Below are 24,990 nucleotides of genomic sequence, written 5' to 3' on the forward strand. Positions count from 1 at the left end.
ATACATTCGAACAAAATATCTTTCAATATATCTTTTAAAAGAAGAAAAAGAAATAAGGGACCATGGAAGGAGTGGTGAAACTAAGCTAGTTTACCTTTGAATGATAAAATATTAAAAATAAATAAAGTTTATTACAATAATAATATATATTTCATATTATTAGATATATAATTATAATAATTATTGAAAGATATTTTGATCAAATAAATTAAAATATATGTTATTTTAGACACGTACGTATATTTTATAAATAGATGAAAAAAAATATCATTTAAACATCTTATGAAAAAATGTTATTTATTTAATTATTTTGGAGACTTGAATGAAAAAACTCACAAACATAATTAAATATGTATGCACAAAGTTGTAAGAATCACTGGATTAAATATCTAAGAAAAAGTTATCAGATACTCACCAAACTGGGATTCACGGATACGTGAGGAGAAAACCTTCGTAGTATGAGTAACCGTAGACCGTAACGGTCAACCATGGGCTATTGAGTTATAAAAAATTCACTAAAGATCGAACTTTTGATCTTTTGGATCTAGCGCTTTAATACCATGTCATGATACCACTCATTTCAAAAGCTTCCGCTGATAAAAAAAGATAACACTAATGGTTATATCTCTAATATTCTATAAATTTCTATTGTACACATTGTACAAATATTCCATTAACTTCTCATACTTTTCCAACATAAATACAGATATATAATTTGATCCGATCTACTACTATAGTTAATCACATCTATTCAACACAATGTAGTATATTTTTCATGCATTATGAGAAAAAGAATAAAAAAAATAAAAGAAGTATGCACTAGATAGCAATACGTTACATATGTATACTACTAGAATACTAGATCAGAACATGTAGAAACTAGATTTAGACATCACCTTTTTTTTTTAAGATTTCAGAATATGGAGTTGTGGTTCACCGATGATGGAGGTTGGAAGTGTTATGCGTGAAGACTTGTTAGTTGACTCGGCGTTCTTATATATACCTAGCTATTATACATGAGGAATATTAGGAACTCAGTAAATTTTATTATTTATAGTAATTAATTAGTTATTATTGGTATTTTTAATAATGTGATATTTTATTGAATAACGTAGAATTATTCATTTTTTTTATTGAATAATTGCTAACCAAATTTTAATAAAAGTGCTGATCTCCTAAACTTTCTCATTATTATATATTGGTTGTTTATTACACTTTTCGAGTTTTTAATTATAAATTATTATTGGTTTATTTATTTGTATTTATAATTTTATTAAATCTTTAATTAAATTTTTATAATTTAAAATTTTATAATTAAATTTTTAAGTTAAATATTTTGTTAAAAATACAAAATATATTTGAAATATTTGTTTGAAGGTTTGATTAGCGTAAATTGCGGAATATAATAAATATTTTAATTTTTTTTAAAAAAATATTAGTAAAGATTTAATTAAAAAATTAATTTAAAATATGTATCTAATTATCACAAACTTTTAAATAATACAAATTTAATTAAAAGTTTGATGAATTATATATATATATATATATATATATATATATATATATATATATATATATATATATATATATATAGAGTATTAAAATAATTAAATACTATATATATACTTTTGTTTTTTAAAAGATGTTTTTTAAGAGAGAAAAGGATAAATAGGTCTTTGACCTTTTATCCGCAAACATTTAAGTTTTAAAAAATTTGAAAATATATTTAAATCCCTAACTTTTTTAAAATCTGAACAAATAAATTCCTCATGTTTATTTGGGTCTGTCAAATCCAATAGAAAATTCAAACATGACCCCATTATACTAACCTAGTTGATATGGTTGTATAGATGCACACGTGAGAAAAATTTTAAAAAGGAATAAATTAAATCTAAGAATAGATGTGTTCAAATTTTAAAGAGGTCAAGGACTTAATAAATATATTTTTAAATCTTTAAAGATTTAAATATTAGTAAACCATGAAAACAGAGATCGATTTACCCTTTTCTTTTTTTAAAAAGACAAAAAAAATACATTTTTCAAAAGCCAATCCAAACTAACTCTAAATGTAACAACAAATATGACAAACTCTTTCTTCATTATTTAGCTAATCTAACGGCTGTATTAACTAAACCCATACTATAAACGGACTACTAGCAACTAATTTCCCTTAATACACTCATATTTCAATATTAAAATTCTTACTTTAAAAAATAAAAATATTTTGTGTTTTAATATATTTGCAAAGTTCAATCTATCTATTTATTCTTAATATATAAAAATAGATAGATAAATTTACTTATATTATTTGTAAGAAATTTTTTTCCTTCTACTAATGTCATGTCAGTAATATCGCTTATTTGACAAAATTTTAAAATCAACCACTCAATTCTTGCCAAATCAACTATTATTTCCAAATCAACAAAAAATAAAATATACAAATAAAAAACTAAAAAATACAATACAATAAATTTGTAACCTACAAATACATTGAATTCATATTCCTATATTTATTATATCTTACCGTTATAAACAATACAATAAATTTATAACCCCAATAATTAATTTATTAATTTTTATAAATAACTCACTAAATATAATAAACATCCATATTACAAATGTCATAATAATATTATTAATCATAATAAATTTTACGTTACAAGTATTCAAATTCCTGTCATGCAATGAGAAGGTATGACAAAAAAAACTCACAACATGCGTCATATATTCATACTTACTCAAATACCATATACCTAATAATAACATAAATTGAATATTAGAATAGGAAAAGATCTTCACAATTTTAACAACTATAAACAAAATTGATGACAAATTTGGATGGAACTATGTTGAATGTGAAAAATGTCGGAAGAAATCGTATAAAAAAAAGAAACAACGATATTTATGGCACATGTAATCAAACACCACAATATCCCACAATATCCAACAATAAGGTAACTCTATATACTTTTCATAATTTCATCTATCAAATTATTATTTACTAATCCAATATTTATTTTAGGTTTAGAATTCAATTAAAGGTTCCAGATCAAAGTGTTACAACAACTTTTGTACTATTTGATGGCGAAGCAAAAAAATTATTGGGTACAACTACTTCAAACCACCAACTAAAACAAATGCAAAAATCAAACCATCAAATAAAAATGTCACTCTTTACGACTCCAACATCCAAATTTTTTTGTACTATAAATTATTTTAAATAAAACACCTTTTAAATTTATCTTTAATTTACATATATTTAATTTATTTCTACAAAACATAACAATTTTTAATATTTATTATATACTATCATTAATTTACTGCCCCGCATATCGCGCGAGTCTCATTCTAGTTCATTAGAATAAATAACATCTAACCTATTTTGATGATATAACAAATATACAAATATTTTTTATGGAATTATAATTATAGTCATAGTAAATAAAAAAAATTTTATTTATTACTTATTTATTTGTATAAATAAACAATTACTTAAATTATTAATAAATAATACTAATAATATTTTTTATATTTTAATTAAGTATTTTATTTTAATATTAATTGGTCATGGAGTCTTCATCATTGGGTGTTTGCTGCCATTATGTATGATAATATCTTCGTTAGTTGGTGATGATGCTCATGAATCCCTTTCAAGCAGTGTCTACTAGGGAAAACCTTTTCTTTCCTTAATCAATGTTAATAAGTAGTGAATAAAACTGTTCATCTTTTTAGTGGTAGTTTAGGTTCTATTTTGATGTAATAGAGTTAAGAAGGAAACATTTTACTTTGTTTTACAACATGAATTTCTTATTCTACTTAGCTTCTTGGAATTATGGCCTCACTTAGAGCAACTAGTTTATTGTGATGCGAGTAACAGAATGCATCAAGCTAGAGCAAATGATCATGGTTGATGGGATGGGACTAACAAATTTCGCAAAGGTAGAGCATTTGAAACTCGTGAAGTTTATTGCTTGGTCTAACAAATCGCACGGGAAACCCTAAAATATATAATGATTATGTAGACACATTTTTTGTTTGCAAACCATACGACGAATGCATTTTGATCTTAATAATCTATGTGTAGTGCATGCATTCATTCATTTATTAATTGAAATATGTGATTATTGATTATTTTTTTGTGTAACAAGCAATATGTAGTTGATTTAAGAAAGAATGAGAATCATTATGGGGGAGAGAAAACCAGGAAAGTCAAACAATATTGGTAATAAAAATATATAAATGATAATCAGGAAACACAAAGAAGCATACAAAAAATTGAGGAAGCTTGCTTAGTAATGGATGAGCTTGTCCTCAAACATGGATACAGGGAAGAACACAAGGTAATCTTGGTAAGACTTTTGGGGAACACAACGTTCTGCATCATAATTAGCTTTAGCTTTTGGAGTTTGTTTAGGCATTGCAGAACCTTCACTAGTAATTCGTCTTCTTCTTCTAGCTGCAATGACTAGTTTCTGGTGGTTGAGAACTCCTTCACGGTATGATTCAACAAGTGATATGAGAGCCGATAGTAACAATTGATTTGATTTCTCTAGCGACAGGGTGGAATCAACACACTAGTTCTGCTGAGGTCACTACTTTTTCACTCTCCTTAACTCAACCGTGGATGATGGATGAACTTATTGTTAACTGTAATTTTGTTTTATATTTTTGAATCTGTGATTACCAATGATTACCAATGATTATGTTAAAAAAGTATTTAAAGAAATTAATCATGCTTTGATGTTAACAAAATTGTGAGGCGAGCCAGCACAGTCACTTTCTGACTAAGTATGCTGACTGAAAATGAAAATGAAAATAAAGCATAGTCATCATTAAATCTAAATGATACCCTTCTAATCTATCTGTGATAACTTTGATTCTTCATCACAGCCACAAAACATGGCAACACTATGACCAAGTCAGTTATAAGTGTCTCTATGAACCACCTCACTCTCATAGTCATTGTAGGCTCCATGCTTTCATAATACATCATAGTCTTACTGACCATTTCTTTGGCCCTTAGTTTTTGTATTTAAAGAGCAAACAAAGATCTCACACCTTTCTTTTCCTCACTTTTCAACCAAACCATATATAAATAAATAAATAAGTAAATAAGCACACTAATTTGGTTGTGATTAGTGAATTGATGGCAGTCCAAAGAATTGCAATTGGGTCTGCTGGAGAGGCTGCTCAGCCTGATGCAACTAGAGCAGCATTTGCAGAATTCTTAATGCTTATTTTTGTTTTTGCTGGTGAAGGCTGTGGCGTGGCTTATAGTATGCACTCTATAGTCTATACAACCCCCTTTTCAGAGTAGTTTAGAGTAATTTATACTTTATAGTTCAATTTTATACACTATTAATATAATACTCTTACACAGTAAGGTTCAATCAATTATAACCTGAATCTGTCCCATGCATTTGGTCTTATTGTGGCTGTCTGTTACTTTTGGTGTTTTCATTGGAGGAAACATAACCCTTTTGAGGAGCATTTTGTATTGAATTGCACAGTTGCTTGGTTCAGTTCTTGCTTGCATTCTTCTCAGGTCTGCTACTGGAGGAATGGTAATAACCAAGCATTCATGTTCATCTATCATGCACAAATACTTTAAAATTGGTGATGAACTCCTTTTTATAATAGTATCTGATGCTAATAATCATATAATACTTCTGCTTTCATATTTTATGAGTATGACATATCTAGTTTAATAGGTATATACTATCTTGAAGCCCTATTATTTGAGAAACTGAAAACAGAAATCAAAATTGTCCTTACCAATCACTTTTTCCCCCCTAATCATATCAATTGGCCCCTTCATTGGTGCTGCCATTATGTATGTATGATAATATCTTCATTGGCCCCTAAGCACTTTTCAGTTTTGGCTCCCTACAATAATTATTATGGATGGTTTCAATAAAATAGTATCTTGCTTCATATTTTGATTTGAATATTTTGCATTATTAGGTGCTAAAAGGATAATGTCAATGAAGATAAGTAGTCTAAAATAAAAAGTAAAGTGGTGTGCATGATGGAAAATATAGTACAAGAAAAAGTTAATGAAAATATACTACAAATTTATTAGTAAATGTTGTACATGCCAAAATTGATTATTTGAAGTTAGTGTTAAATAACAAGAATATAACTGAATGGATAAACTCATAAAAACCAAGGAACATATAAATTGGGAGATGCGAATTTTTGAAAAATAAAATAATTAGCTAGCCTTACGCATATTTCAGGATCTATTTGTTGTGGATGCTACGAAAATATGATTTAATAAGAAAAATGACATGAGTTGGATGCTACAAGAACATGATTTAATAAGAAAATGATAAGATACTTAATGTTAACGAGGGATGTTGGATTTTTCTTTGCTTAGTTGATTTGAATACTACACCCTAAATAATAGTTGAAAGACTTATTTTTCTAATATATTTTTGATATACAAATTGATCATTCTATTATTAAAAATTTAAAAATGAATAGATAATTTATATCACTATAAAATTTATTTTTTTGTATTTAATAATAGAGTTCAGGTAATATAAATTTTAAAACTAAATGCTTAGAGTTTAAAGCAAGAACAAATTAACTGAGAATAATATAAGATACGTTTAAAAAAACATAAAATCTTAGTATTTTTTTTATTTTTAATAGTCTATCATTATAAAATTATGTAAATTAAATTATTATAAAAAATAATTTATGTATTATAAAAATTAATTATTATATATTAGTTAATAATTTTTTATTATTTAAGTTACCTTTGTGTTTTAATTATATATAATATATCTAATATTTTATTATTATTTTTGTGCCATCCCCGACCCCGTGCAACGCACGGGTCGATGCACTAGTTATATCAAATTAAAAGAATTTTGAAACAATCATTTTTTAAGAAATAAATATTTTGTATAAATTAAACATCTTATTCACATCTACATAACTCAAGGTAATTCAGTCTACAAGAAATAAAATTAAAAAATGAACGAAGAAAAATAAATAGGTAGATATCGATACTTACTGCAGTTATAACTAGGAGCAATTTCTTAAAAAACTTGCTTGTTCTTATTTTCCTTGTTCTGTTGCTATATCTCTCCCTCGCACTATTCTCGCTTTTTCTTTATCAATTATTTCAAATCTTCTACGTTCCTGCATTCTGTGTGATCTTTTGAATAAGTTTATGATTTTTTTTTATGTCTACGGTGAGTTATTACATACATAAGACGATATTCAAATTCTTTACAATTATTTAAGTGAACGAGTGAATTAATCTCTCTACTAACTCAAGTTAATTTGACTAAATTTATGATGTTAATATTACTTTCTGATGATTTCAGTGGCTAAGAGAAGGGGGGTTGAATCTTAGCCCCCTTTTTGTTGCTTAACACTTGCTGAACCCAGAAGAGGCCTTTCTGTTTTATCTCGTCTCTGGACACGAGACTTTTTGTTTTTACTCGTCACTTGCCACGGGACCTTTTTGTTTTGTCTCGTCACTTGGTACGAGATATTTTAGTTTTTGCTCCTGTGCAGTAGAAAACAGAAATGAAGTAGAAGAGAGGAAAGTTACACCCAGATATATCCTGGTTCGGCTGCTAAGTGCAGTGCAGCCTACATCCAGTCTCCATCACAACAATGATGGAATTTCACTATAATCAACCTGATTACAAACTGTAAAGTGCTAACCCAACTTACAAGGGGATTCCCACAGAATCATGAAACACAACATAGATGAACAAAGAAACTCTAAGACATCTATGGCTTTTTCTTTTAATTTTGCACTCTCTGCCTTTTTCCGCTCTATGGCTTTTTCATTACAAACCTCACTGTTTGCCTTTTTCCATGAAACTCAAGACATGACAAAATTAAACAGAAAAATACTAAACAGAATACATTGAAGGAGAAGAGAAAACTGTTAGCTCAGGTAGCTCTGAGAACTCTGTGCCTTGCACTCTCAAATTTTCTCCTTGTCTCAAACAGTGGCTGTCCACCCTTATTATAGAAGAGGGGAGCCTCCACTTATTGAAGCCAAAACCGAAGCAACTTCTTCCTCCTTCAACAAAACCGGTTCGGCCACATAGAGAGAGAAGAGATAACCATGCAAAACCCAACATGCAATTACCTCTAGTCCTTTCTTGATCATCACCCTTCATCAATCCGAGCTTTCCATCCTTGGCTTGCTCTCCAAGATGAAATTCTGACCCTTGATGCTTCATGATGATAATGACTTCATCTGCTTCAATCTCTGCCTTCAACCATCACTTCGCCACTCTAGCTACTCCCTGTGGTGGTTGAGCAGAATCAAAGACAAGCCATGCCTCCAAGAATCTCCCTTGTTGGCCGAGATCTTCTTCTTCCTTTTTGAGCATGCAAAGCTCAAGATAACCTCACCAAATCTGACCACATTTGGTAAGTATCTTAGCCACAGCTCATTTTTATTTTAGCATGTTTTCTTGCCATCATTAGCTTGATGGTCTTGATGCATGCAGCTTCTTTCTTCTGTTGGTTAATGAGCACGGCGTCCATGGTTTACTGGACAAAGACCAAAGAAGAAGCAAGAAAGAGATGAGAGAGAGGAAAGAGAAATAGTAGTTATTGAAACAAAAGATAAAAGTGAATTAATTTCCCTTTCTCTTTTTACTGACAAACGTGTAGCCTTGGTGCTTGCAATCACATCACTTTGTCAATTTCTCTCTCATAGTTCCCATGTAATAAATGATAGTTGAGTGTAATTTGAAATCAAACACATGTTTGAATTTTTGGATCTGTTGAAAACAATTTGGGTTCCCTCTTTATTGTTTTCGGGTAATGCTTGAGGAATTAGCATTGCATATAATTGGGCTTAGTTGCATCAAATATTAAATCTGGCCCAATTAATAACATTTGCTTTCCTGATGGATTTGGATCAAGCATAGGAAGCTTTCATAGAAAATTAACCATGGGCTTGGTTGTAATCAACATTGAACTTGGCCCATCAATATAAAAATTCCTGCCACTTAGTATAAAGCATGCAACAAGGCTGGTTATTGGGCTTAAGCCAGAAATTCATTTTTTGGCCCAATATAAAATCTGCACAACAAAATTATTAATTAGGCAAATATAAATTAAGATCAAATTAATAATTTTGTAATTAAATATTTTAATAATGTTTGTTCATCATCAAAATTAAATAAGAGTTTCCAAACTCATCACTTTCACAGTAGTAATATAATATAGCGATGGATCTTCTTCTTTAATCTGTATAGTAAACTTCATAAACATTTTGAATAACTATTTGTTGGGCTTCATTTTATAAAAAAAAAATCTCTTTCTCTTAAAAGAAAATACGAAAAAGAAATAAAAAATAAATGATAAATTTAAATAGATGATTGAGTTACTTCATGTTATCTTAATTATTTTTCTTCATGTCAAATAGATTGATCTGTTGAATAGCCATATATATATATGCTAACTTTATCTTGTTCTTTGTTTGTTTAAAATACATTTTTTTTCAAATTTTATTAATTATTTGTTAGATAAATTAACCACCAACACATCTTTGTTTTTGAAAAAATTCAAGCAAAAAAAAAAAAGAAATCAAGTAGTAGCATAGTTTTAGTCCTTTCCACTCATGATGGTCAGGAACCCCTTCCAAAAGTTTCAAGCAGTGACTACTAGGGGAAACAATTCTTTTCTTTATGTTAGTATTTGTATTTAGTAATTTACATAACGAGTAGTGAATAAAATTGTAGTTTTAGGTACTATTTTGATGTAATAGGAGATTAACAAGAAAACTTTTTACTTTGTGAATGTGGATGTGCTTTATCAACTTAGCAATCTTTCTTTCATTCCAATTTATATTTATATTTGTACACAATATTCGTCATTGTGACAAAATGCAAATGAAACTTATACCCTGTAGTCCGACAATCAAATAAAATAAACACAGAAGAAAAGCACACAAAAATTAAACTTGGGCTGCCTTACCTGGCTGTTGATGGAATCTAAAGATCAAGCAATAAACACACAAATACATTAAAGCAACTCCTCAATATCCGCATAATTATTTTACAATGAACCAACAAATTAAACACACAACATCGTAATGAAACTACATATCCAAGGAAAGATATTAAACGGTAATCAAGACACAAGAAAAACAAAGGTCAAATGTTGATGATGAATATAACCTTATCGCTCTAAGTCAAGGATGAGAGGGTCGTTGCAATATCGAATCTGAGGCATTGCTCCTTCCTCTACCTTCCATCTACCATCCAGTTGAACCTCACTCAGATGTAGTACTTGAAGCTGTGGGAAGTCACCAGCTACGCAATTAACATCGCCATATATGCCTCCGTCAACGAGTTTCAAGATTTGCAGTTTGGATAGCCGTCCCAGGGTCTTTATCATTCTTGCATCCAGTTGAGGAAAGTATCCTATGGTAATCTTGGTAAGATTTGTAGGATACGCATTCGGATCTAATGGAAGCTTCTCGATGCAAAGTAGCTTTAGCGTTCGGAGTTTGTTTAGGCACCGCAAACTGTTCTCTAAGAATTCTTTTTCTGGCGGCCCTTTACGCAAAGTTAATTTTGTCAAGTTGGGGAACATGCCCTTTTTTAGGACGCTTGCTGTTCTTGCATTAAGATAGATGTTATTCAGTGTTTGAAGATTCTCCACCTTTGTTTCTCCAATTTTCATCTTCGATATTGATGCTCCTATATGCCACATTTTTTTTAAACTGTAAACATCAATGTCTAAATACACATGCCTGAGTGACTTGAGCTTCCATATTTTGTTTGGTAGAGTAATAGGCTCTTCAATCCATAAGTATAGCGTTTCTAGATTCCAAAGGTTGCATAGAGAAGCTAAAACATCATTTCCAATTCTTGTAGAAGATGCTGTGACTTTCAAAAACCTTAGATGGATCAATGTCTTCAATCCACGAGGTGATAAACATAGCAACACTTGGTTCATGTCCAATACACGAGCCAACTTGAAGTCATTCCTTATCTGTTTCCACCCTTGTGATTCATTCTCCCAGAAAGTGCTTTCACCAAACAGAAGCAGAGAGCGTGCAGATGATTGGGTATCTTCGGTTAGCCTCAGTTCTCCTCTATACTGGAGAGACATCCTACGAGAATTACACTTAATAGCATCCAAATTTGTGCACACTTCCATAAATTTATTTTCCCTACTCTCTGAAATGCATAGGTCACGAAGAAGATCATGGACTCGACATGTCTTCACACCCCCATCACTCCTCCTACTTGCCACTTGCACCAAGCTCCGTTCCACCAGCTTATCTAAATACATGTCAGCAATATCTTCTACTTCTAGTGAATTTGATGGTCCAACTTCTTTTTTCTGAATGAACCCTTCAGCTATCCACAGTTGACACAATCTTCTCACATGGATTTCATAATCTTCTCACATGGTTTTTGACTAGCCAAGATGTGATTTAAACTTTCGGAACTTTGTGTAAACTTGGCCAAGTCTTCCTTAAGTCTTTTAACCTCTTTAAGCAACTCTTCATTTTGCTTAAAACAATCCACATATGCAAGAACACAATGGTTACTTTCACAGCTCCTAACTTGGGCTCTTAACTGCTTATTTTCTTCAACAAGATCACAAGCAGTTTCGGCCTCTCTCACTTTTTCTTTTAGAAAACTGTTTTCGGCCTTAAGAATGGTAATTTGCTGTTCAAGTTCTTGATTTTCCAGCAGAAAACATCTTATTTTTTCAGAAAGGTGGTCTATCATAAGATGAAGATCTTCAGTGTTAGGGTTATGAAAGACTACCTGATCTATGTGGTCTGCCATGAGACATGTTTGTGACTTGGTCTCGGTTTCTTCATCATCATCATCAGAGTCATTCTCCAAGTCTTCCCATGTGGCCATCAGTCCTTTCTTCTTTCCTTTTTTCGGTTTTTCTTCCTTTTTCAGCTTGGGACAATCAGATTTGAAATGCCCCATTTCCTTGCAATTATAGCAAGTTACCTTGCTAAGGTCTTTCTTTATTCTCCTTGTGCTGCTGCCTTTGCCTCTGAGCTTAGCCATTTTCCTGAATTTTTTTGCAAATAAAACAAACTCATTTTCAGAAGAGTTATCACTGGATTCATCATCCAGAGGGTTAGTCATAGAAGAAAATGCAATTCCTTTCTTTTTTGTATCTTTTTTCAAATAGGTATTTTCAAAAGCAAGAAGATTTCCTCTCAAATCATCAAGTGTCATGGAGTCTAAGCTACTGCTCTCAGAAATAATTAAAGCTTTAGTTTCCCACTCTTTTGTGAGACATCTCAACACTCTTCTCACTAGCACAGAATCAGAATGTGTAATTCCCAGAGCATCTAAGCCAACAATGATAGCATTGAACCGTTCGAACAGTTCATCAATGGACTCTCCTTCCTTCATTGCAAACATTTCATATTCTCTATTTAGCATATCTGTCCGAGTCTTCTTGACAATGGTGGTTCCTTCATGGGTGATTTGCAATTTGTCCCAGATTTCCTTTGCCGTTGTGCATCTTGATACCCGTCGGTACTCCTCAAAGCTGATAGCACAATTGAGCAGATTTATTGCCTTGGCATTTAACTCCACCTTCTTCCTATCTTCCTCGGTCCATCTTGCTTCTGGTTTGAGAGAAACAACTCCTTCTGCACTTGTGGTAGTTGGATATTGAGGCCCTTCGAGAATAATCTTCCAAAGTCTGTAATCCACTGCTTGTACGAATATTTTCATCCTCTCCTTCCAATAGGTATAATTTTTCCCATTGAAAAGAGGGGGTCTGTTGCTTGATTGTCCTTCAGTTAGATTATAAGACACCACATTTGCGCCACTGTTTTCTGCCATGAGGATCTTTACTCCAAGCTGCAAAGCTTGATCTCTTTGAGACCAAGCTCTGATACCAATTGATGGTTTCAGTGGCTAAGAGAAGGGGGGTTGAATCTTAGCCCCCTTTTTGTTGCTAACACTTGCTGAACCCAGAAGAGGCCTTTCTGTTTTATCTCGTCTCTGGACACGAGACTTTTTGTTTTTGCTCGTCACTTGCCACGAGACCTTTTTGTTTTGTCTCGTCACTTGGTACGAGATATTTTAGATTTTGCTCCTGTGCAGTAGAAAACAGAAATGAAGTAGAAGAGAGGAAAGTTACACCCAGATATATCCTGGTTCGGCTGCTAAGTGCAGTGCAGCCTACATCCAGTCTCCATCACAACAATGATGGAATTTCACTATAATCAACCTGATTACAAATTGTAAAGTGCTAACCCAACTTACAAGGAGATTCCCACAGAATCATGAAACACAACATAGATGAACAAAGAAACTCTAAGACATCTATGGCTTTTTCTTTTAATTTTGCACTCTCTGTCTTTTTCGCTCTATGGCTTTTTCATTACAAACCTCACTGTTTGCCTTTTTCCATGAGACTCAAGACATGACAAAATTAAAAAGAAAAATACTAAACAGAATACATTGAAGGAGAAGAGAAAACTGTTAGCTCAGGTAGCTCTGAGAACTCTGTGCCTTGCACTCTCAAATTTTCTCCTTGCCTCAAACAGTGGTTGTCCACCCTTATTATAGAAGAGGGGAGCCTCCACTTATTGAAGCCAAAACCGAAGCAACTTCTTCCTCCTTCAACAAAATCGGTTCGGCCACATAGAGAGAGAAGAGATAACCATGCAAAACCCAACATGCAATTACCTCTAGTTCTTTCTTTATCATCACCCTTCATCAATCCGAGCTCTCCATCCTTGGCTTGCTCTCCAAGATGAAATTCTGGCCCTTGATGCTTCATGATGATAATGACTTCATCTGCTTCAATCTCTGCCTTCAACCATCACTTCGCCACTCTAGCTACTCCCTGTGGTGGTTGAGCAGAATCAAAGACAAGCCATGCCTCCAAGAATCTCCCTTGCTGGCCGAGATCTTCTTCTTCCTTTTTGAGCATGCAAAGCTCAAGATAACCTCACCAAATCTGACCACATTTGGTAAGTATCTTAGCCACAGCTCATTTTTATTTTAGTATGTTTTCTTGCCATCATTAGCTTGATGGTCTTGATGCATGCAGCTTCTTCCTTCTGTTGGTTAATGAGCACGGCGTCCATGGTTTACTGGACAAAGACCAAAGAAGAAGCAAGAAAGAGATGAGAGAGAGGAAAGAGAAATAGTAGTTATTGAAACAAAAGATAAAAGTGAATTAATTTCCCTTTCTCTTTTTACTGACAAACGTGTAGCCTTGGTGCTTGCAATCACATCACTTTGTCAATTTCTCTCTCATAGTTCCCATGTAATAAATGATAGTTGAGTGTAATTTGAAATCAAACACATGTTTGAATTTTTGGATCTGTTGAAAACAATTTGGGTTCCCTCTTTATTGTTTTCGGGTAATGCTTGAGGAATTAGCATTGCATATAATTGGGCTTAGTTGCATCAAATATTAAATCTGGCCCAATTAATAACATTTGCTTTCCTGATGGATTTGGATCAAGCATAGGAAGCTTTCATAGAAAATTAACCATGGGCTTGGTTGTAATCAACATTGAACTTGGCCCATCAATATAAAAAATTCCTGCCACTTAGTATAAAGCATGCAACAAGGCTGGTTATTGGGCTTAAGCTAGAAATTCATTTTTTGGCCCAATATAAAATCTGCACAACAAAATTATTAATTAGGCAAATATAAATTAAGATCAAATTAATAATTTTGTAATTAAATATTTTAATAATGTTTGTTCATCATCAAAATTAAATAAGAGTTTCCAAACTCATCACTTTCACAGTAGTAATATAATATAGCGATGGATCTTCTTCTTTAATCTGTATAGTAAACTTCATAAACATTTTGAATAACTATTTGTTGGGCTTCATTTTATAAAAAAAAATCTCTTTCTCTTAAAAGAAAATACGAAAAAGAAATAAAAAATAAATGATAAATTTAAATAGATGATTGAGTTACTTCATGTTATCTTAATTATTTTTCTTCATGTCAAATAGATTGATCTGTTGAATAGCCATATATATATATGCTAACTTTATCTTGTTCTTTGTTTGTTTAAAATACATTTTTTTTTCAAATTTTATTAATTATTTGTTAGATAAATTAACCACCAACACATCTTTGTTTTTGAAAAAATTCAAGCAAAAAAAAAAAAGAAATCAAGTAGTAGCATAGTTTTAGTCCTTTCCACTCATGATGGTCAGGAACCCCTTCCAAAAGTTTCAAGCAGTGACTACTAGGGGAAACAATTCTTTTCTTTATGTTAGTATTTGTATTTAGTAATTTACATAACGAGTAGTGAATAAAATTGTAGTTTTAGGTACTATTTTGATGTAATAGGAGATTAACAAGAAAACTTTTTACTTTGTGAATGTGGATGTGCTTTATCAACTTAGCAATCTTTCTTTCATTCCAATTTATATTTATATTTGTACACAATATTCGTCATTGTGACAATATGCAAATGAAACTTATACCCTGTAGTCCGACAATCAAATAAAATAAACACAGAAGAAAAGCACACAAAAATTAAACTTGGGCTGCCTTACCTGGCTGTTGATGGAATCTAAAGATCAAGCAATAACATTAGTAGTAGTACACACAAATACATTAAAGCAACTCCTCAATATCCGCATAATTATTTTACAATGAACCAACAAATTAAACACACAACATCGTAATGAAACTACATATCCAAGGAATGATATTAAACGGTAGTCAAGACACACAGAAAAACAAAGGGTCGTTGCAATATCGAATCTGAGGCATTGCTCCTTCTTCTACTTTCCACCTGCTAACAAGTCCCACGGCTCTCAGATTTAGTACTTGAAGCTGTGGGAAGTCACCAGCTATGCAATTAACATCGCCATTTATGTATCCGCCAACGAGTTTCAAGGTTCGCAGGTTGGCTAGCTGTCCCAGGGTCTTTATTATTCCTGCATCCAGTCTATCAGGGTATGCTATGGTAATCTTGGTAAGACTTGTAGGATACGCATTCGGATCTAATGGAAGCTTCGCGATGCAAAGTAGCTTTAGCGTTCGGAGTTTGTTTAGGCACCGCAAACTGTTCTCTAAGAATTCTTTTTCTGGTGGCCCTTTACGCAAAGTTAATTTTGTCAAGTTGGGGAACATGCCCTTTTTTAGGACGCTTGCTGTTCTTGCATTAAGATAGATGTTATTCAGTGTTTGAAGATTCTCCACCTTTGTTTCTCCAATTTTCATCTTCGATATTGATGCTCCTATATGCCACATTTTTTTTAAACTGTAAACATCAATGTCTAAATTCACATGCCTGAGTGACTTGAGCTTCCATATTTTGTTTGGTAGAGTAATAGGCTCTTGAATCCATAAGTATAGCGTTTCTAGATTCCAAAGGTTGCATAGAGAAGCTAAAACATTATTTCCAATTCTTCCAGAAGATGCTCTGACTTTCAAAAACCTTAGATGGATCAATGTCTTCAATCCACGAGGTGATAAACATAGCTCCACTCGGTTCATGTCCAATACACGAGCCAACTTGTAGCCATTCTTATCTGTTTCCACCCTTCTGATTCATTCTCCCAGTAAGTGCTTTCACCAAACAGAAGCAGAGAGCGTGCAGATGATTGGTTATCTTTGGTTAGCCTCAGTCCTCCTCTATACTGGAGAGACATCCTACGGGAATTACACTTATTAGCATCTGACTCTGTGCACACTTCCATAAATTTATTTTCCCTGCTCTCTGAAATGCATAAGTCACGAAGAAGATCATGGACTCGACATGTCTTCACACCGCCATCAGTCCTCCTACTTGCCACTTGCACCAAGCTCCGCTCCACAAGCTTATCTAAATACATGTCAGCAATATCTTCTACTTCTGGTGAATTTGATGGTCCAATTTCTTTTTTCTGAATGAACCCTTCAGCTATCCACAGTTGACACAATCTTCTCACATGGATTTCATAATCTTCAGGATACACTCCCAAATAAAGAAAGCACGGCTTTAATGCTTGGGGAAGGTCATCATAGCTAAGCTTCAAAATATTGGTCACGATTCGATATTCTTCCTCCTGAGCAAGATACCAAGAAACATGATTATTGATTTTAATCCATTCTCTTGGTGATCTTTCTTTTTTGGCAACCATACCTGCTAACACAATGATGGCAAGTGGCAAACCTTTACAAGTTTTAGCCATTTCTCTGCCAAGAGGTTCAAGTTCATGAGGACATTTTTCTTTGCAAAACACCTTTTTATAGAACAATTCCCAACTTTGACTTTCATTAAGAAATGGAAGTTCGTAAGTAAAGGTTGCTCTTGTATAGTGAGAAATATTCTTCACACGTGTGGTTATCAATATTCTACTACCATTGTTGTCATCAGGAAAGGCTCCTTGCAAATCATCCCACACTTGAGTATTCCAGATGTCATCTAGAACTACCAGGTATTTCTTTCCACTCATGCGTTCTCTGACCTTTCTTTTCATTTTCGCTTGATCGGTTAAATCTTTGTACTCCTCTGCAGGTAAATCCAAAAGCTTCAAAAGACTCATTAATAATTCTTGAGCTCTGTAGTCGTTGGACACAAAACCCCATACACAACAGCGGAACATGCTCTTGATCTTGTCGTCGTTGTAGATCTTTCGAGCAAGAGTGGTCTTTCCCAAGCCACCCATGCCTAATATGCAAACAACTCTACGACTCCAATCTCCTCCTTCAAGTTGGCTAATCACCTCATTGGAGTCATGCACCAAGCCTACTACCTCCTCTTCTTCCACATCCCTCCTTCTCGCAATCAATGAATCTTCTGCAAGTTCTTTGTTTCCCATATGACTTTCAAAATCACCTTGTTGGATGCCGTATTTGGACTTATTTTGATAGATCTCATCGATCCTTCTCTTGATGGTAGTAATCTGATCATTCACCTCATGGAGCATCATCACATGGTCTTTACTGTGGAAGCACTTGCTCAACACGTTTCTGCTTCCTTGCTTGTTGACATTGACAACATAGGTGTCTACCACGTCTTCAACTTCGTATGCCACATCTCTGATCTGTTTCACCACTTCTCTCACAACCGGATCACCGTGCTTTTTCTCAGAACTCTTGATGAAAATGTTCATGAACTTCATTTCATCACATAGAGACCTGATTTGATCCTTCACGCCCGAAAGCAATCTTACTTCACTAACAAGCAACCGCGACAAGTTGTCCAAAACAAAGGTTACAACATTATCCATTTTGTGATTCTACGAGAAAATTTAAGAGATATTGTTGAGTGCGTGAAAGCAAGAAAGCAAGATCATCCAAGAGAATAAGAAAATAAAATAGAGGAGTGGCACGGGTAGCAACTTTTATGCTTTGTAGCTATCAAATAATCAATAATCATGATTTTAATGGTGTGAGATTGGTGTGAGATTTCATCCAATAACTCACTTTTTCTTGCTAGTTACATGCTGGTTAGAATTTGAAAAAGTTGCTTGCCCTAGACTTTTACAATAAAATAAATATAAATTCTATCAATATAAAATACTAGATAGAAACAAATATATATGTTGGGTCAACTATAATCAATAATCAATAATCAATCTCATTCAATTTCTTTTTCTTACTTGGCATGCATAAAATTATAAAAACAAATTAAATAAGATGATGAGAATACATTTAGGAAAGGATTAGACAATAATACTATGAAATTAATAGCATATTATATCAAATTAAAAAAGAAAATAGACACGGTGATCTTTTTTCTTAAAACTAAATATTTGAGTAAATTAAACATATTTATTCTTTAAATTAAGGACAAATTAAACAACCAAAAAAAACTATACAACAACTCTTTTAGAGCAAGTAATACCTATTTTATTGACGAAAAATGTTAAAAAAAAATTATAATTGGACAAAGCTAAGAGTTAAGGACATAAAAATTATAAGATAAAAAATGACCAAATCTAAGTAACTTTCAACACATATATTCGCATATTTAAACTTTTATTTAGATATCTTATTTAAAATCCGTAATAATATGGCTTATTTAAAATATAATTATATAACAATAATATTATTAACATATATATAAAAGGAGAATGTGCATTATCAGTCATACAAAGAAAATACAAGAGGACAAGTAAATGTATCTCTCACCTAGATTATTATTGATGAGGATCCGCATACAAAATCTTAAATGAACTTCAACAGCAGGTGATGTTGTATTTAAATTCCAGTTAGGTAGGTACAACCTAAGCAGAACAAATGAAAAAAAAAAAATTAAATAAGAATATATTCTCCTAATTTAAAATCTCATTCATATGCGTTAAGTGATGAGTGATCTTTCGTTTAAATAATTACTGTGACTAAAAATTTACACTAAGAAAATTATTATTTGACATATTCTAAGAGACAATAACATTAACTCATCATAATGTGTTTTATGATCGTTAAAGCGAGAAATTTATAGTTACTCCAAGAATAAATGATATATAACATCACATTTTGCTATAAATAGCACTTGCTATAACTAACTACTAAAACCAGTAAACTAGCCAACTCCCACTCAGCACAATAACTAACTTACCACGTCAGCTTCTAACTAATTATTTACAAATACTAATTGGCTAACTAACTGAAGAACTAATTATCTGATAAGTGATTAGCTCATGTAACAACATTATCTCATCAAATATTTTCTCAAAATCTCAAAAATAAATAATAATAATAATAATAATAATAATAATAATAATAATAATAATAATAATAATAATAATTACCTGAATTATTGATAAGAAGATGCAAGCATAATTTGTAGCCAACCCCAAATAGCTGATGTATATATCGTTTATCTGCCATACATAACATGTTCAAAAGATAAATAACAAATTCGTACTTTAATTTCTATATGAGGTGTACATCACAATATCATTAAGTTATTTTAAGTTAGGAACCATTTAGATAAAGACGTTTAAAACGTCTTTTTTTAAAAATATTTTTTAGTAATTAAAATTCAATACATATAATTAATTAAATCGTATTATTTTTGTTAAAATTAAATTAGATAAATTGATTTGGTTAAAAAATTAGTGAACTATACCTTGAACCAATCTAAATTAATATTTTTTTATAAAAATTACTATAATATATCTATTATAAAAAATAACTAAAATACTCTTATTATTATTATTATTATTATTATTATTATTATTATTATTATATATATTAAGAACTCTAAATACTAATTCTTTTCTTTTTTCTGTGCTGTCATAGAATTAGAATTTATTAGGATTCTCAAATTTTTAAAAAAAATATATAATAGAAGTATTTTAGTCATTTTCTATAATAAAGTTATTGTAGTCATTTTCTATAAAAAAAATATTAATTTAGATCGGTTTAAGATTTGGTTTACCGATTTTTCGGCCAAATTAATTTATCTGATCTAATTTTGATAAAAACAACACGATTTAATCGATTATATATATTGAATGTTAATTATTAAAAAACATTTTTAAAAAAAGACGTTTTAAGCGTTTTTATCTCCCAATTAGTTATCATTCACTTTTTTTTCTTTTCCAGCTCTGCAAAATTGAAAAGATGTCTAGTCTAATTCATCAGCACAGAAAAATAATTTCCCAGCCAAAGTGCGACAGATTTCATAAAATAATTAATAATGATTTTAATTTTCTCACTAAGAATATAAAGAAAATTTTGCTATAATTAACATACAATACTATTTTTTTATTTACTTAATATTGTTAATATTTCATTACGGTTGAAACACCAAACTATCTTCAACGAATAGTTAGTAATTGCTCTTCGCCATTTCATCAACTCGTTGTGTTTATGGCACACTATGAATGATATCAAATATTTGTTTAAAATTTAATCTTAAAAATACGTCTCTTTAAGTATAAATAACTGACTTAATGTACTATTTTATTATCTTATTTTGAGAATAAAATAAAAATAAATATTACACAATCTATGTTAATAATATGTTTATATATGGTAGATATAATCATAAAAAAGTTATGTGGATAATAAATTAATTGTAATCATTTATAATATTTTTCAATAACAAGTATAAAATAATAATTTAGAAATAGTAATATGTCATTTAATATAAATACGAAATAGAAGAAAGGCAGAGCATTCATGAAAATTAGGAGGTGGAACTATAGAGTAAAATAAACATAATTAAATGTTTAGGAGTGAATAGAAAATAATCAACCCAAAATAATTTAAAGTTAGTTATTTTATTTTGTATTTCTTAATTATTATTTATTTTATTTTTTATTCTTTAATTTAATTATCCTTAAAATAATTGAGTAATATATTAAGATAATACTTAAATTGATCTTTGAAAATACACATGTGCTTTAATCCGATTCTCAAAATTTCAATTTAAACAATTTAATCTTTTAACTTGATATTAATTACTCAAATTAGTTCTTGATCATATTTTCGGTATAGAACTGTTAACGACGTGTTGAAATAGAGACGGAGGGTTTTAAATGTTTTGTGAAAAGAAAATTGAGGTAAAAAAAATTTTAATTACTATTTCAAATAGCTGTTAGAAAATTTAGCAGATAATTGTCCATCTATCTCAGTATGATGTTGATAGTTCTGTGACAAAAATAAAGCCAAAAACCAACGTGGGTCAAAATACTAAATTAGGAAATCAAATTGTCGAAGCTTTGAAAATCAAATTGAAACAAAAGTATAATTTTAAAAGCCAATTTAATAGATATTACATGCAAGAAGTTACATATATTAAGTTAAATAAAATAATTTTAAATTATTATGTCTTTAGTATTACTGTAACTAAATTGACCAGTAGTTTATTTCAATAACACAACTTACGTTGATTTGGAAACATGCGTCCTTGAGAATTCTTGAATCAACCTCACAAGTATTATAAGTTTGCAACAACAAATAAATTAGGCACTTCAATTCATGCATCATGCATGCTATGCTATGCTATGTAAGAAATTATAGAGCAAACACCCTAAAGTTGAAGGAGTGTACCTTAAATATTATTCATTCAATATGGTTTGATAAATTTCTTTGCTATGTAGAGAAGTTTTTGAAATAGGAGTGAGTGGGTGATTGGGAAGCACCAGGCACAGCAATTAGCAACTGTGAAATGGAAAGGTTACCATGCATGGACCATGATCTCTAAATGAATGCCATAATTAATTAAGGTGCCTTAAGTAATCATAATTAGCAAATCCGTGTATCTATGTGTTTGTCACAAGCATCTATTCTTGCCGTCAGAACGTTTGTGCAAGTATACATGGAATCAAGCTAAGTATCAAACTAAAGCCATTGCCTAATAATAAAATGGGGTAGCAATAATTAATATATCTTCTAATGGTGGTTAACACATACAAGAAAGGAATTAATTTAAATCTAAAAAACCACAGCTTCAATTCTCAAAAGTTAGTTAACCATCTTATTATCTTAATTAGTTTGGTTGATGATGATGGAGGTGAGTAATATATTATTGTATCTTATATAGAGTCTTCTTTATAGACAAAAGTTCAATACAATATATATAAACGAAAATATTTGGTAACAAAAAAAATTAATCAAAATTAGTGAAAATTTGAATTAATAAATACTAAATAAGGTAAATTTTGGCTGTTTTTTTTTTTTTTTGTTTCCTAACATTAATTCTTGCCATGAAATATTTGTGGAAGAAAGAAAGATATTTGTTTCCCTAGCATTAAACAACTCTTTTCACTAGAAACATTCTCTTGTTACATTCATATTTTCAATACCAAGACTCTTACTTGTGCAACAAGCAATATACTAAGACACTGATTAGGACATTGCAGGAAACAGCAGGTTTCTCATTATCCTCTGGTGTGTCATGAATTGGTGTTTGAAATAGTGATGACATTTGGATTAGTGTACAGAGTTTATGGCACAACAGTGGATCCAAAGAAAGGGAATGTGGGGATTGTAGCCCCAATTGCAATTGGAGTCATTGTGGGTGCAAACATCTTAGTAGGTGGTGCATTTGATGGTGCATCAATGAATTCAGCAGTGTCATTTGGTCCTGCTCTTGTTAATTGGTCATGGACTCATCATGGGATGTATTGGGTTGGCCCCTTCATTGGTGCTGCCATTGCTGCCATTGTGTATGATAATATCTTCATTGGTGATGATGGTCAGGAACCCCTTTCAAGCAGTGAGTACTAGGGGAATTCCTTTTCTTATCTTAATCATTGTTGGTCTATGTATTTGCATAGTGAGTGGTAAACAAAATCGTTCTTTTTTTTAGTGATAGTCTTAGGTTCGTTTTTGATGTAATAGAGATTAACAAGGAAACGACCTTTATTTTTTTTTTATACGACAAGGCTTTGTTGTTGTTGTTGGAATATAAGCGCTCACTTAGACCAACTAACTTATTGTGATGTGAGTAGCGAAATGCACAAAAGATAGAGCAATGATTTAAATGATCATGGTTGATAGGAGTAACAAAATGCGCAAAGGTAGTAGCCTAGTATGTAATGAAGGGAAAGCCTTAAATGGCATGGGATAGTAGTTGCTTCAATAATGCAGTTTTTTATGTAGTCGTCGTTTCTGTCAGGAATGCATTGATCCCAATAATCTATATAGTACATAGATATAAACAATAATAAGATAAATTAAACTTGACGTAGCTACTGATGATGAATATAACCTCACTCTTAGACACGGATAAGCTTGTCCTCAGGGATGTTGCTATCATTCTTGAATCAAGTCCATTGTTAGGCTTTTTTATGGTAATTTTGGTGAGACTTGTAGGATACACATTGGGATCTAACGGAAGTTTCGTGAACTGAAGTAGCTTTAGTGGACGGAGTTTGTTTAGGAAGTGCAAAATCTTGTCTAGAAATTCTTCTATTGGCAGCTGTCTCCCCTTTTCACGCTAAGTTAATTTTGTCAAGTTGCGGAACATGTCCTTGTTTAGGATTCTTGCTGTTCGTGCATTGATAAAGATGGTACTCAGTGTTTGAAGATTTTCCACCCTTATTTTTCCAATTTTCATGCTCGGCATTGATGCTATGCTTAATATGTACATATGCCTGAGTGACTTGAGGTTCCATATTTTGCTTGGTAGAGTAACAACTTCATAAAGATATAAGTACATTGTTTCTAGATTCCAATGATTACATAGAGAAACTAAAATATTATTTCCAATTTTTGGAGTATACTAGTGTATGTTCCCGTACCTTGTACGGGATAATACATAAAATTATATTAAAAATTTTATTAAAAAATAAATAATATATATAGTAATTATTATTATAAATATTTTATAAAGTTATAATTAAAATCAAACTCTCAAAATTTTTAATATTAAAATATTAAAAATAATTAGTATTTGTCTTAATCAATTTGAGTTTGTTAAGTGATCATCTCACTCATCCGCTTAAACAACTATTAGGAGTTAGAATCTCGTCTTGTGTATATAGCAATCCATTGGCTAGCGATAAACCCTTAATAAATAGAGTATCAATACGGGGTTAGACTTGGCAGGAGTTTTCGAATACGCAGGTACCCGACCCGTCCATACCCGGATGAAAAGGGTAATAACTTGACTCGAGTCAGGGCATATTTTGCTCAAGACATGGTATAGACGGGTTTAGAGTGCATCCGCCCCGAAAATATACATATAAACATTTTTTAGGAATTAGAATTTGCCTCACATCACATATGATTCATAGCTTCGGTCTATACTTTATAGCCATGCAAGATAAACTCAATCATCCTCACCTGAAATCTTCTTCTTCTCAACTTCTTCACAAAAAAACCGCATAGCTCCTGTCATGTTGTTGCTGAGTCCATCGCTGCTTGCCTATTCATAACTCCCATCTTCTTTCACAGCTAGAGACGAACCCACGTTTAATATAGAGGGGGCATTTGCCCCCACAATTTTTTTTTTTTAAAAAAAGTAATACTTATATACATATATACCACTTATTATATTATATTTGTCTCAAAATAAAATATAAATAGTTCTTTTGTATTTTATGTTAAAAAATATTTTGTTAAACT

The 24,990-nt window shown here is 31.4% G+C and overlaps 1 pseudogene; it reads left to right on the top strand.

Annotated features, from left to right (window-relative positions):
- Positions 1-23,148, top strand: part of LOC130976931 (aquaporin TIP1-3-like) — a 28,418-nt pseudogene extending 5,270 nt beyond the window's left edge.
- Positions 23,149-24,990: the final 1,842 nt, after the last annotated feature.

This window comes from Arachis stenosperma, chromosome 4 (genome assembly GCF_014773155.1).
Source record: "Arachis stenosperma cultivar V10309 chromosome 4, arast.V10309.gnm1.PFL2, whole genome shotgun sequence".
Classification (NCBI taxonomy): Eukaryota; Viridiplantae; Streptophyta; class Magnoliopsida; order Fabales; family Fabaceae; genus Arachis; species Arachis stenosperma.